General features: G+C 48.3%; 1 long non-coding RNA gene across 1 annotated transcript; it reads left to right on the forward strand.

The window, feature by feature from the left end:
* The first annotated feature begins 2602 nt into the window (after positions 1-2602).
* On the forward strand, positions 2603-12341 carry LOC144160869 (uncharacterized). Its single transcript, XR_013320415.1, has 5 exons — positions 2603-2696; positions 3169-3348; positions 5681-5833; positions 7086-7202; positions 11959-12341. It is a non-coding gene; the product is annotated as an uncharacterized LOC144160869 (long non-coding RNA).
* Positions 12342-12648: the final 307 nt, after the last annotated feature.

Here is a 12648-nt window from a genome sequence, read left to right on the forward strand (position 1 = left end):
GCCATCGAAAATCCCCTGGGCTGCGCCAGTCGTGCCCGTAAAGAAAAAGAGGACGCATTAGGGTCTGCGTCGACTACCGGCGACTGAACAAAAAAATGGCCGCGTATCTGCTGATTTCGTTGCAAATGTCGTCAAAAGATGATAGTCTTTATCGGCTTTTGCAAAGTAAATCGTGCGCTCGTTCCCTTTGGTGCACCGCGCACTGTTTATCCAAAAAGCGCGGTCTCAGATGTGGCCCCGCTGCTGCCGGGTGTTATTTTGCGGTGGTTGTAATTCCTACTACCGGCGGCATGTGAAAAAAGACATTTTCAACCGACACAGAACCCGTGCACAAAACGCGCCGGATCGGATCGCTTTATCAGCGGCGATGAACGTGAAGGCGAAGAGCAAACCAACGCTGCACTCGATCAGCGAGAACCCGTGTTCTGACAAGCTGCACCCATGTGTTGCATTCAACACTGACGGGAAAGCGTTTGTTTGCACTTGTTTGGATAGTCGTAAAATGTCCAAACACTCCGGCACTCCGCTAGCAGATCAGCCGGCGAGACATTTCGGAAAACATTTGACAGATGGCGCCGTATGCATTAGTGTGTTGCTACGCAAAACTGATGAGACGCTCTACTAAAACTCCCATCGCGGTGTCACGTAGCGGGACGCAAAAATTTAGCGTTTAGCGTATGCAAAGGCCACAAACGCTGTACTAAAACTCTATTAGCAGCAAAATAGCGTGCGTATGTGAAACCGCTTGCGTTTACAAAGCTGCACGCCGAGCGCGTACGTTTCAAACCTAGTGACATCGTTTAAATACACTGGCAAGCACAGTGTAACGTAGTCAGATATCAACCGTATGCTCAGGCGACAAGCAAGAGCTTGTTTTATGTGGGGCGGAGATTGCGCATAAAGGCCCGTTCGCACTTGCGACGAAAGCGAGTGAGAGCGGCAGGAATTCCGTCGCTTTGTCGCGCGACGATCGTTTTTGTCGAATGGTCGGGACAAATTTTGGTTGCGCGACAGAATTCCCGTCGCTTTCGCTCGCTTTCGTCGCAAGCGGGAATGGAAAGTTCTGCCGCTGCCGTCTGCTACGCAGCTCGGAGGTAACCGCGCGGTCTGCTCGGGCCGGATGAACGCGCACACTCCCGCACGGCAGCGCCCCAAGCGGCAGACGGCCGCGTACATCGCTCCCGGCGCCCGCCTGGAGCCCACGCCCTCGGCACACTAGCCAGTATATTTCAGGCACTATAATGGAGGAAAGATTTTTTGCTTCCGATGAACCTAGTTCTTTGCCCCTGTGTTTTTAAATACGTGAAGTGGTTAGCACGTCGTCCTCACGCAGCTCTGTATCGTCGTAGCATCGCTGATTGTCCGAACGAAGCTTGCAGCTAAGCCAATGCAGCGACCGAAGCTGTGTGTGTGTGTGTGCATCGCCTCCTGTGTGTTGTGGACGCGTTCGTTTCGCGATGAAATGCGACATTGTACTTCTGCGGGTGGATAGTGCTTCCCATGGTCTGGATTATCTTTCTCGAACGACGTACCACTCAACCTCGCATGGGGTATGTGCAGTGTGCCTGGCTAAAAGCCTTCTCGCTTGCGCGCCAGAGTTGTGACTTGCTGCTCGTCCCCGCAAACCGGGTGTGAGGTGAGTGCCGTATTTACGACGGGCAGGAGGAGGCAACTCATCGTCTGTCAATCGCGGTTCAGACTTGCAACGCATGTTGTGACGTTGCGTTCGTTCGAAACGCATCTCTGGATTGTTTTGAAGTTGAATAAAATGTACGCGTCAAACCCGGGCATTCGGCTCAGGGCGTTCTCTGCGATTGCACCAAAGAAGTGCCACGGGACTTTCTTTATGGTACGTACTCACGTAAGATAAAATCCACGTCGTGTTATGGCCGTGTTGCATTCAATACAAACGGTTAAGCGTTTGTTTACACTTGTTTCGTTTGTCGTAAAATGTCAAAGCACTCCGGCACTCCGCTGGCAGATCAGCCGGCGAGCCGACGCTGAGCAGACGACTCATCTCTTTGCCGGAAGTGCGTGAAAAAGCCGCCCAATAGCAGGATTTCTACCTCGTGACGAACATCAGGGAATCGATGATGTAGACATGTGAAGATGGCGGCGTCCAAAAACACGAAGGAAAGGGTGAGAAAAAAGCGACAAACTTTGCAACAAAAGTATGAGCTTTCCGCTGCGCGTAAAAGAGTAATACTTGGCACAGGTGACGTTGGCGACCCAATCTAGCGATTGCGCTAGTTCATTTAGTGTGCTCAAAATGCCTTTCAGGGCCCCTTTAACGCTCGTTGTGCCAGTTCTTCGTCTGCATTAGCCTTGGCGCACAGCTGTTCATTGCGTTATCGTTCCGCCAATAGCTGCATGAGTCCCTTGAGCGCCACTGTCCGGTTTCAGGGCTCGGCTTTGCATGTCGCTGCTGACGGGCTCACGCCACAATACTCAATGCACTGTGCAAGCTATCACGGCCCGATATCTAGTTACTATAAAACACCGGCAGCGATGCGTTTTCTGCTATTGTCGTTCGTTGTCTCGCATACAGGAAAACACTCCTGTCGAAATTGTGTGGGGCGCCGCAAAAAAAGCGTTGCACGTAGTTAAACGCAGCCAACGCTCTACTACCAATCGCTCATTTCCGTTATTGTTTCCCGGCCCGGCAGTGCAGGCAGCGCTTCTCACGACGAAAGAAGGTACGGAATTCAAGGCGACGGGCACAGCGACAAGGAAAAGAACCATCGCACTGATGCGGGTCGCGAATGCTCACATTCTACCGGTGTCAAACCAGGCGTCCTCACTAAGTGTCTCGCGCGCAGTCTAGAGCACGCCGCTCGCGCGTTATAGACAAGCCTTTTGCCGACTGTACGAGCTTCAACATCGTGGTTTTTCTGTGAAGGTTATCTTGCCAGCAGCCACTGCAGTAATGTTATTTGTAAATGCTCTTATCGAACATGGCGCACATAAATGCCAAGGCGCTAGAATAGACACAGCTTTCAGTTATTTTTATTAGGGGAAGTCAATATTTGCATGAAAGTTGACCTCATAACTATCATTAAACACGTGTATAATGACACTGAAGTGTGCTGGTTGCTCTAAATAGGTGTCATTGTGGTGGACGAGGCTCGGAACAAGTACGGCATGTTATCTCTTGACCTCTTATTGCAGGCAGACAAAAAAAACTGCGAAGGCAGAGAAAAGATCAGCGAAGGTCGACATCATTCTTCGAGCTGCCGCAAGGGACCAAGACCCTTTAGCAGTTTTAAGAAAGAGGGTCGTGCAATTGGAGGCCGAGATGCGGGGGCTGCGATCACTCAACATGGAGTGGCAGGCAAGTTCTTTTCACCAGTGCGTAAACAATGCTCCATCTGTGTGCATGTCTTCGTATCACTAATATGAGCTAAGCAACGTACCAGATACTGCAGTTGCTAGCATGCTTAGTTGGCTGTCATGTCAACTGTTTCAGGAAGGTTTCACTTCCTCAAACATGCGGCATTACCATCTAAGGATCCTACAGCCTGATTGAACAGGTTCCTTTCTTTGGGTGGGTGAAAAGAAAACTGCCCTGCAGCACCACCTTGTCACGTGGCTTCTATACGAAGATTTTGAGCTATTGGTTTATCTAGTTGCTAGTCATGGCCTTTTTGCAGGCACTGCATAAATTACTGCCCGTTGAAAGTGCATTACTCACTGTAAAGGATTTTGACAATGAGATTGTTTGGCAGAGAAGGCCTAGTAAAAAAAAATCATAAAAGTGCAATTCTAGTGAAAATACAGGAACACGGCAATGCTGCTTTATGTTTTGTAGCAGACTTTCTAACAATGTGACTATGAGTGGGCAACACAACTTATTGCTCTATATTTTTCATACAGCCCCAACCCTAACAGTGACTTGTTAGTCCCATAAAAGGGCAATCTGCACCTATGTAGAATGACTTGTTTGCGATTTTGTACGTGCTGAGAATGGTATTGACGAACCTTTAAATTCCTTTAAAAGCGGAGCAATTTATTAAAGGCTGTGGCTAGCGTTCCGCCCAGACGGAACGATATACAAGTGCTGAAGTTCCGTCGAGACGGAACGGGGCGCTGCGGGTTATGCTTCCGTCCAGACGGAATACTTCTGAGAGCTTAGCGTTCGCCGGCGTGAAATTTGTACAGTTCCGTCTAGATGAAAGGAAAACCGGCTGATTAGACGACGTGCTCCGTCTTCAGATTTGGTGTAGGCGTTGCGCTTCGGATAATGGCAGTATTGTACCAGGTTAGATTCCCCCCGGACATGCTTGTTTTTTTTTTTTGTTTTTTTTTTCTTTGCGTGGTTGAGCCAGCGTTTTGCAACAGTTAACTTCTTGCCCACTTTACACTTTACAAGGCGGGAAGAGCAGTTGGCCTTGATTTCGCACTCAACCGGTTGCTCCGCTACCGCTCAATAGAGCCAAGGCCGACGTGTCCATCGCCAGAGTTCCGATCACCTCTAGGGCGTAATGATGATTCGGTCATTCGTAACGCTTACTCTAGCTAGTCAATGAGCAGAAGTGGTTTGACCGGTAGGGTAAAAGTCTGCAAAACTCAAAAAAGGCGATCGGACGGAGCATTTTCTGCCCGCGAAAATGCGTCGCACACGCCACAGGTGCGCTGACGCTGCAGCGGAACCACCGGTACGCTGAGACCGGCGCGGCCAGTGGCAGGAACATGGCGGCGGCTTCGGCCGCGAAGTGGTGTAGGGAAACTCTATTGTGTCGGGAGCACGAGCGACCGCTCAAAATGCCGCTCAAGACACGCACGAAGTTGCTTGAGCGGTAAAGGAGCTTATAATTTTGGGCGAAAACGGTACTGCAAAACTTCATCTGCACAGCTAGTGAAAGTGCCCATGCAGTATCTGCCGAGGTGTGGTGGCCTAAAATCTCTGGCGGTCTATGCTGGTGGAGCCAGCCGGCTGAGTTGAGCGCTTCGAAACTGCCGCCATGAGGCGCGTGCCTCCCCAATGGCGCAAGTCGCAGGCTCCTCCCAATGCCGCGCGCGACGCGCGTTATTTTCTGAGTGAGGCAGCTAGAAGACGCGAGCGTCAAAAAAAACCGCTTCACAACAAGCAGCGAGGGCAGTCGTTCTTGGTATTTACCCAGCTGAATGAACCGCTTCCGCTCATTGACTAGCCAGAAGAACCGTTAATTAGTAATCACCAATACGAACTAGAGGTGATCGGAACTCTGGCGATGGACACGTCGGCCTTGGCTCTATTGAGCGGTAGCGGAGCAGCCGGTTGAGTGCGAAATCAAGACCGACTGCTCTCACCGCGTCAATTGTAAAGTGGGCAAGAAGTTAGCTGTTGCATAACGCTGGCGCAACGACGCAAAAAAAAACAAGAAAAACCAAGCATGTCCGGTGGGAATCGAACCTGGTACAATACTTCCATTATCCGAGGAGCAACCCCTACACCACATCTGAAGGTGGAGCAGGGCGTCTAATCAGCCGGTTTTGCTTTCGTCCAGACGGAACTGTACAAATTTCACGCCGGCTCCATCGGGACGGAAGGATAACCCGCAGCGCCCTGTTCCGTCTGGACGGAACTTTAGCACTTGTATATCGTTCTGTCTGGACGGAACGCTAGCCACAGCCTTTATTAAAACTGATTGCCTTTACTGCGTATTGTTTTAAGAGTGCAACACTTTTTCATGCGACTCAGGCACATCTCCAGGGAGTGAAAAGAGTGGACATGGCCTGCAGCTCCCTGCCAGCATGAGCCCTGCAGAACCACCAGCACCCGACACCAGCTGCGCCAGCACGAGCCTGGCGGCACTACCAGCACGAGCCCTCTATGGCGCTGGCTGTGAAGAAAGTAGGTGTTTACGCTTTCTTTCTCTTAGTCCCAGAACTTGGCTAGTTTTTGCTACTGTAGAAAGTAATCGTTTTCTAAAACATGGGGTATGCTCGACAAACAGGGTCACGTAAGACAACTCCAAAGCGGCGGACTGCTGTGCAGCTACAACAGCATAGTGTGCCCAGTACCAACAGCAGTGCTCATCAATATTTCTATGCTTTTGTGTATTTTGTACTTTTATTGTTTCTCGCACCATTCGTACTGCTGTAAAATGAATATGCATTGCATTTATGCGCAAATCGCTCATTCGGAAAGCTTGCAAGCCGTACCTAATTTGTGTTTGCTTTTGCCGGCCTCAGCCAATCGCACAGCTGGGCACATAGGATATCTACGTTCTGTTGCGGGAGACGAGCTAGTGGGTTGCATGGCCATTCCCTTTTCCCTACTTATATAGCTTATTTGGGTGAAGCGCACATTAAAAGTGGTGTCACTATAATTTTAATGTGGCAATCTTTCGAATGAACCAAACTTGTGATGTGTCTGCATGGTCCCTTTAGCTGAAAGTTTTACAAGCTGGCATATACTTTTGGAGAGAAGTTTTATGAGTGTAATGTTATGCTCTGCAGTAATATAAATGAGAAAAGCACCACTTTTTCAGCACGGGGAGCATTCGTTTTACTGCGAAGCAGTCTGTGTTTCAACCCCCCCCCCCCTTCGGGTTTTATTCCAGTGAAGCCATTTTCTGGGTGCAGCTTGCTCTTGTCGTTTTTGCTATGCACACACATATAAGCGGTTGCTGGTTTACGCATGCACATGCGGGGACCAGAGGAAGGAGGGTAGGTCGTGCATGCAAAACTATAGGTTTCACACCCTCTTACATGTGGAGTCTTACACATGGACGTCGAACAGCCAAATGCGACCTGTCTGGTGTCTTCACTGGTCGAGCAAATTGGGTTGTGTGCTACGCACACAGTAAGGGAAACAGACAGCCTCATGTTTGTTTGCTAGAATAAAGCTCGAGTCTGTCCAAGTTTAATTCAGTTAAACGTCTGGTAAGTATGCTGCCTTGCAAATTATGAACAAACGTGGTTTGTTTCGGGCACTTCGTCGACTGCGCCCGGCTTCTCAGCTCATCTATGTGGAGCCATTGTGTTTAGTTCTATGAAATGGCAGAGGCTAAAAACACAGTTTTGGCAGTCTAATTTGCAGTCTTTTTACGTTGTTTGCCATTGTCTTGCATTGCATGTATTGTTTTGTTCTATTGATGCAGATCCCTTCTGGCACTACCTGCAGATGAAGGGCTGCGAACCAGGGGACATGAGCAAGCGACACATGCTGCTAGCGAGATATCTAGCACAAGGGTCCGTGGATCTGCACCAATAAGAAGGTACATGTTTACTAATTTGGTTGCTCGAAACCTAGGCCAGTGTCTCTACTGTTTTAAAGGGACCCTGCAGCACTTGCCATCGACTACTCGGAATGTAGTTTGGGGTAAAGTCTATTGTCCTAGAAATCGCCCTTCAAAGAATTATGTAAAGCCCTTTACTGTCACCGAAACTATGCACGATTAGAAATCGCGCATAGTTCTTCTCTCTCAACTCGACTGTGGACAACGCAACGAAAGCTGTGTGCTCTCTCCTGGAGAGGGGGGCGGCTTGAAGCGTTCTCTTCGGCGTCCTTGGACATATAGGCTGGGGAGTATTCTCTGCAACGTGGGGGAGGAGGGGAGTCAATTCTGGTTTGGTGCCACAAAAAAGCAGGCATGGTTGCCTGCTTGCAAGCGCGCGCTCAGGCTGGTAGGGCGTCTTTGAAGCAATAAGCAATTGTTGCCTAGTGGTCTCGTTGAAAGGGGAGTATTGAGTTTTTCACTCAAACTCCGTGCGCACTCAGCAAAAGAAATATCAAACTGCGTGTGCAGGTTTAGGCATAGAAGAGATTGGTACACAGCGCCGATGACAGCAAATCCTCACAAGAAATGTGAGAAATGAGTCGCAAAGTTGACCAGCGACAGGCAATTGAACAGCCATGGCCGCAATGACGTCGTTTAGGCCATGCCAAGAGCGAAGAGTGCGCGGTTAGTTTTTCCCCGTCTTTCACGATTTGTGTGCTCACCGCTTCACATGGACTGGCAATATTTGGCTCAGGTATTCCTGGCAGTGTAATCTAAACATTGTGTAATCTAAACATAGGTTTACTGGCACTGTTTAAAGAGTGTTGCAGGGTACTTTTAATCCAAAATGGTCAGTTACTGAAACAGAGGCATTTTTGATTGTTTGCATTGATAGTTTGATTGTCTAAATTGACATGGCAACTATGCACCTCGACTAAAAAGACTGCAATATTGCATTAGCAAGTATCGGCACTTTTTCATTTTAATGTGCTTAATTTGCTGAACTTTTATCGTTGCTTAACTTAACTTAGATTTATGAGCTGGCTTATTCTCTTTGGGGAAAGTTTTATGAGTATGATGTCACGCTGTACTAATTTAACTCTCGTTAGCGCTGGAAAATTGACCGATTTTTAGGGGTCCAAGAATGAATGAATGAATGACTTTATTTAAGAGAGGAGGCTATAAAGCCCTGTGGGTAGGGAATGGAAAGTAGGATTGGGAAAGACGCCACTAAGTAGTTGTAGTACAACTAAGTAATGTTCAAGCTTCACTGTAGCGGTCACTGTAGCTGTCTCTCGAGGTTCCGTTGGAGCAACACACACGCACTGGCCTTCCCCTGAGGGGAGGGGGTGTCCGGCATAGTTCTTGATGGCACATTACGGTTGGTGGGGCAAGACGGATGCGCACCAGTGTTCATTTGTCACTGGTGAAATTGAACAGGTAGTCGGTCAGCTATTAAACCATCTTATAGAGACCATTTTTTAGGGCAAAGTCTGTGATTTTTTCTAACATATCTGGGTTGACCCTAACATACTCGACATGCTCTAACGCCGACGTCGGAACCATGGCGCTTGCTAGCAACTGCGTACGGCCGTCTGAGAAGGCTGCACATGAACAAATAAGGTGGAAAAGGTTGGGTTTCTCGTTGCTGCCACAGTGGGGGCACCTTGGTAAGGATGGACGCCTTGGGTTCGTCCACTTGGATATCACATCAGGGGTGTAGGCCGAGTTGGCATAAACTTTGTTCGCGAAGACCTCTCCTGTTCTTGGAAGGGTCTTTAGTGGTGCGAGGAAACCAGGGGGTGAGGCCTCGGCTAGCCGGTGCCGGCTGAGGGCTATAGCTTGACGAAGTTTTTGTTGCCAGTGTTGTTGAGATGTGCTCGGTGGGTCAGATCGTGCTGGAGTGGTGTCGAGAACCGTGGGAGGATTTAGTAGACACTCCCGGGCAGCGTTGTGCGCCCTTCGGTTGCCGTCCGCTCCAGACGTGTGGGCAGGTGTCCAGACAATGCGTAGCGTGATTCCTTCATGAGACAGGTCCCGTACTAAGTAGAGGATGTTCGTGGACGTAGAGTTAGGCGTGAAGGTCCTATTCAGTTCCCGGAGGGCAACGTGCGCGTCAGTGATGATGCGGAACTTCTTTGTGTGGATGGTTGAACAATGGGTCTGGATGCTTTGAACTGCTCCCAGAATTCCAATGAGTTCCACTTCATCCGAGAGGCTGTAGGTGTTCGTAATATTGCGAGAGCCACCTAGTTGTGGAACCTCGGGGCACGTCCAAGCAACAGCGGCTGTTATGTCTTGGATAGCGGCATCGGTGAATACATCCACTTCATCGTGGGCTTTGTCATTGACCATAGTGCGGACGTACTGTTCCCTAGCTGCTCGTTGACGTCGTGGAATGGGTCGTCGTCGGATAGGGCCGATTGCAGGTCTCTCCCAAGGTGGGATGGATTTAGGAAAGATTTCAGGGTCGAAGTTGCTGTTCAAGGTGTCCCATTTAAGAATGGCTTGTCCCTGTGGCATGCATTCGAGGTGCTTCTGGAATCGCAGCTTGACTTCTTCGACTAGATTGGTGATCGGAGGAAGTGGCACTGCTTGTTCCAGCACGTCCGTCCTAGTGTGGCGTGGTAGGCCTGTTATGGTACGAATCAGGTGTCTGTTTAATATGGTTAGTTCCCTGAGATGCCGGGGACGGAATTCATATACGGGAAATCCGTAAGACAGCTGGCCGTGCGCAAAGGCGCGCGCAAGCTTGAGACAGGCGTCTTGGTGTGAGCCGCCGTATTTATTTGATAGACGGGTAATGAGGTGCAAGGTGGAGCGCCATGTTGTCCGAAGATGACGGATCCATGTAGTGGGGCTATTGCAGCTGCTAATCTGGAGGCCAAGTAATTTGATGGTACCATTTCTTGATTCAAGAATCGAATTGGCGATATTGAGGTGTAGAACTTGGTCAGGGTTGGTCGATCGCTTGCCGTCGACGCTGAGAATTTCGGTCTTGTTGGGGGATAATTGCAGCTAGAATCGGGAGAGGGTGCGCTCCAAGCTAAAAACAGCAGCCTGGAGTTCGGCCTGCATAGATTCTTTTGAGTCATAATCAGCAGCCTCGGTCCACACAACTATATCATCAGCATAGAAGGCGAAACGGGCCGCTGAGTTCACTTCAAGGGTGAGGGGGCCGCGCCTAGGGGTCCAAGAAAAAATTTTTTTCTGCAAAATCATTGGTAAGAACTAATTAAGATAAAAAAATTACCACGCGTGGTGGCCGTGCCATGCGGTGAAGTCCAACCTGTGTTTCAACATGGGCAATTTTGGGTGGTTCCCTGGAAGAAATCTGGCGATTTGACATTATCAGAGGCACCAGTGTGTCCCCGTGGGACGTAAAAACATTTTGTCAGTGACTGACTTTGCATTTACAGCCAGCACAGTATTCGGGACAAGCACGCGATGCGGAAAAACATGCATGGAGTTGAAAACGAAACTCCGTGGTTGATGCTTGTTGACGTTCACTGTCAGTTATCGCTAAAAACATAAACTTGCGGTTTATCATCACCTTCTGACTCGCTATTGTAGCCTTGCTTACAGAAATGCGGTGCAATTCGCTAAAATCGTGCCCCGCAAACTTTGCCCAAGTAGCTGTTGTGCGATAATAAAGATCAGCACTATGAGCCTCATGCATTGCAGCGCACCTAACATTTTTGAAATGAAACAGTACAAAAGGTATTGGAGACTCCATCCGAATAGACATTTCAATTAAGGAGCAGCACTAGACCTCTGGAGATACCCTTGTATGGAAACGAAACTGGCAGGCGGACAGCTGGGGGTGTGTAAAGCCGGTTTGAAGTGCTCTTTTCGTCGGAACTGATATCTGGTGACTGGGTGTTATCTTTTGACTTGCATCGGAAGTTCTTATTGCAGAAAACGTTTTAGGGTGGGGGGGGGATCAGGAGTGGCATGCTTTCTTTTTTGTTAGGATGTTTAGCGGATGCTCAAGGCACCATGGCAGGTAGGCTTGAAGTTGAGTAACTGCAGAGTAACACTAAATATGAATTTTGCGAAGCAGAAACAAAACCGAAACTACTGTTGTTAACTGTTTGAATGGTCCTGTGGTAAGTAGAACTACAACACAACTGAGAACAATGTGCGCAAAGGCAATAAGACGGCCTAAAATCGTGATGTAACTTTGCAAACGGGCACTGCTTGATATTTTCAGCCGATTTCAGGGTTATTACTGTGTGACTGCAAACCTGACGTTTAAAAATTATCATCTGATTCACCCTTCATGCCCTGATAATAAAAAACCAAACGCTGATGCAGAGTACCTACGGTTGGCATGTATTGTTCTTTAGTAGCAGTGACGCGCAAAGACTACTCCCCTTTCTGCACCCATGTGACGCAAATGCATGTCAAAACTTACGTTTTTGTTGAAAAATGAAAACAAAACTGATTTTGAAAGGACATTTCCTGAGCTAAGTCCTAATGGCTTGACTTGTTCCAGAATTGCCAGGAACGCTGTGGAAAGGGGCTTGCAAGGTATCGTTTAAATTGAATGTTTTTGAATAGGCACAGTAATGTGAAAAGCACTTTATCAGCAATAGAGAGCACTTCTTATTGCTCAGCATGCAGAAGCGTGTTTAGCTTTTATAAAATGGCGCAGTTTAAGGACACAGTATTAGCAGTATAATTTTCAGTCTTTTTGTGCTGCCTGTCATTGTCTTGCATCAATGTTCGTTTTTTTTTTCTATCGATGCAGGTTCCTTCTGGCATTACCTCCAAGTGAAGGTCTGCGAGCAAGCTGAAATGCACAAGCGCCACAAGCTTCTGGCTAGATATCTCGCGCAGAATTTCGCTGATCTGCGCCGATAGGAGGCACATGGGCTTGTTTGCCAATTTGGCTGGTGTGAACGCCAGAGCCAGTGTGTCTACCGTTTTAATACTAAACTGTCATTGTGAGAAATGGCGGCATTTTTAATGGTGGATGTAAGTTGCAATGTCGTTTTTGTGCTTCATGAGGTGTGCATTGATAGTTTTTTTGTGTCTTTCTGTGGCTTTCTGCAGCTGTACAAATCATTAGTGGCAGCCTGTAGCTATTGGTGGCTTTTCCCTGGGAATGTAGTGTGTATACTATAAGGTTTTTGCAGCTTCAGACAACTTTTCAGCGTTAGAATGGCGCGGTCATCCATAATGCTTGTAGTTAGGGACGGTGCACTTTCGGCCTTCGGCAAGCCAATTCTAGTGGTACTTGTACTTGTTTTTTCGAGCCTGGAGCTGTGTGTGCATGAAGGAAACTAAAATAAAATTTTTGTATTCTCTTCAGTTTGCCTGTGCATGGGCTCGTGGTATATTTGGGCTGTCTTAACTGTTTACTAACAGTGGACAGCCCAAATACAGTGCATGGCTGGATTCAAAAATACTGAAATTTGCTGCAACAGAATTGTTATGA

The sequence above is a fragment of the Haemaphysalis longicornis genome, unplaced genomic scaffold (genome assembly GCF_048455015.1).
Source record: "Haemaphysalis longicornis isolate Haplotype H1 unplaced genomic scaffold, Haemaphysalis longicornis Haplotype H1 scaffold_11, whole genome shotgun sequence".
In the NCBI taxonomy this organism is placed as follows: domain Eukaryota; kingdom Metazoa; phylum Arthropoda; class Arachnida; order Ixodida; family Ixodidae; genus Haemaphysalis; species Haemaphysalis longicornis.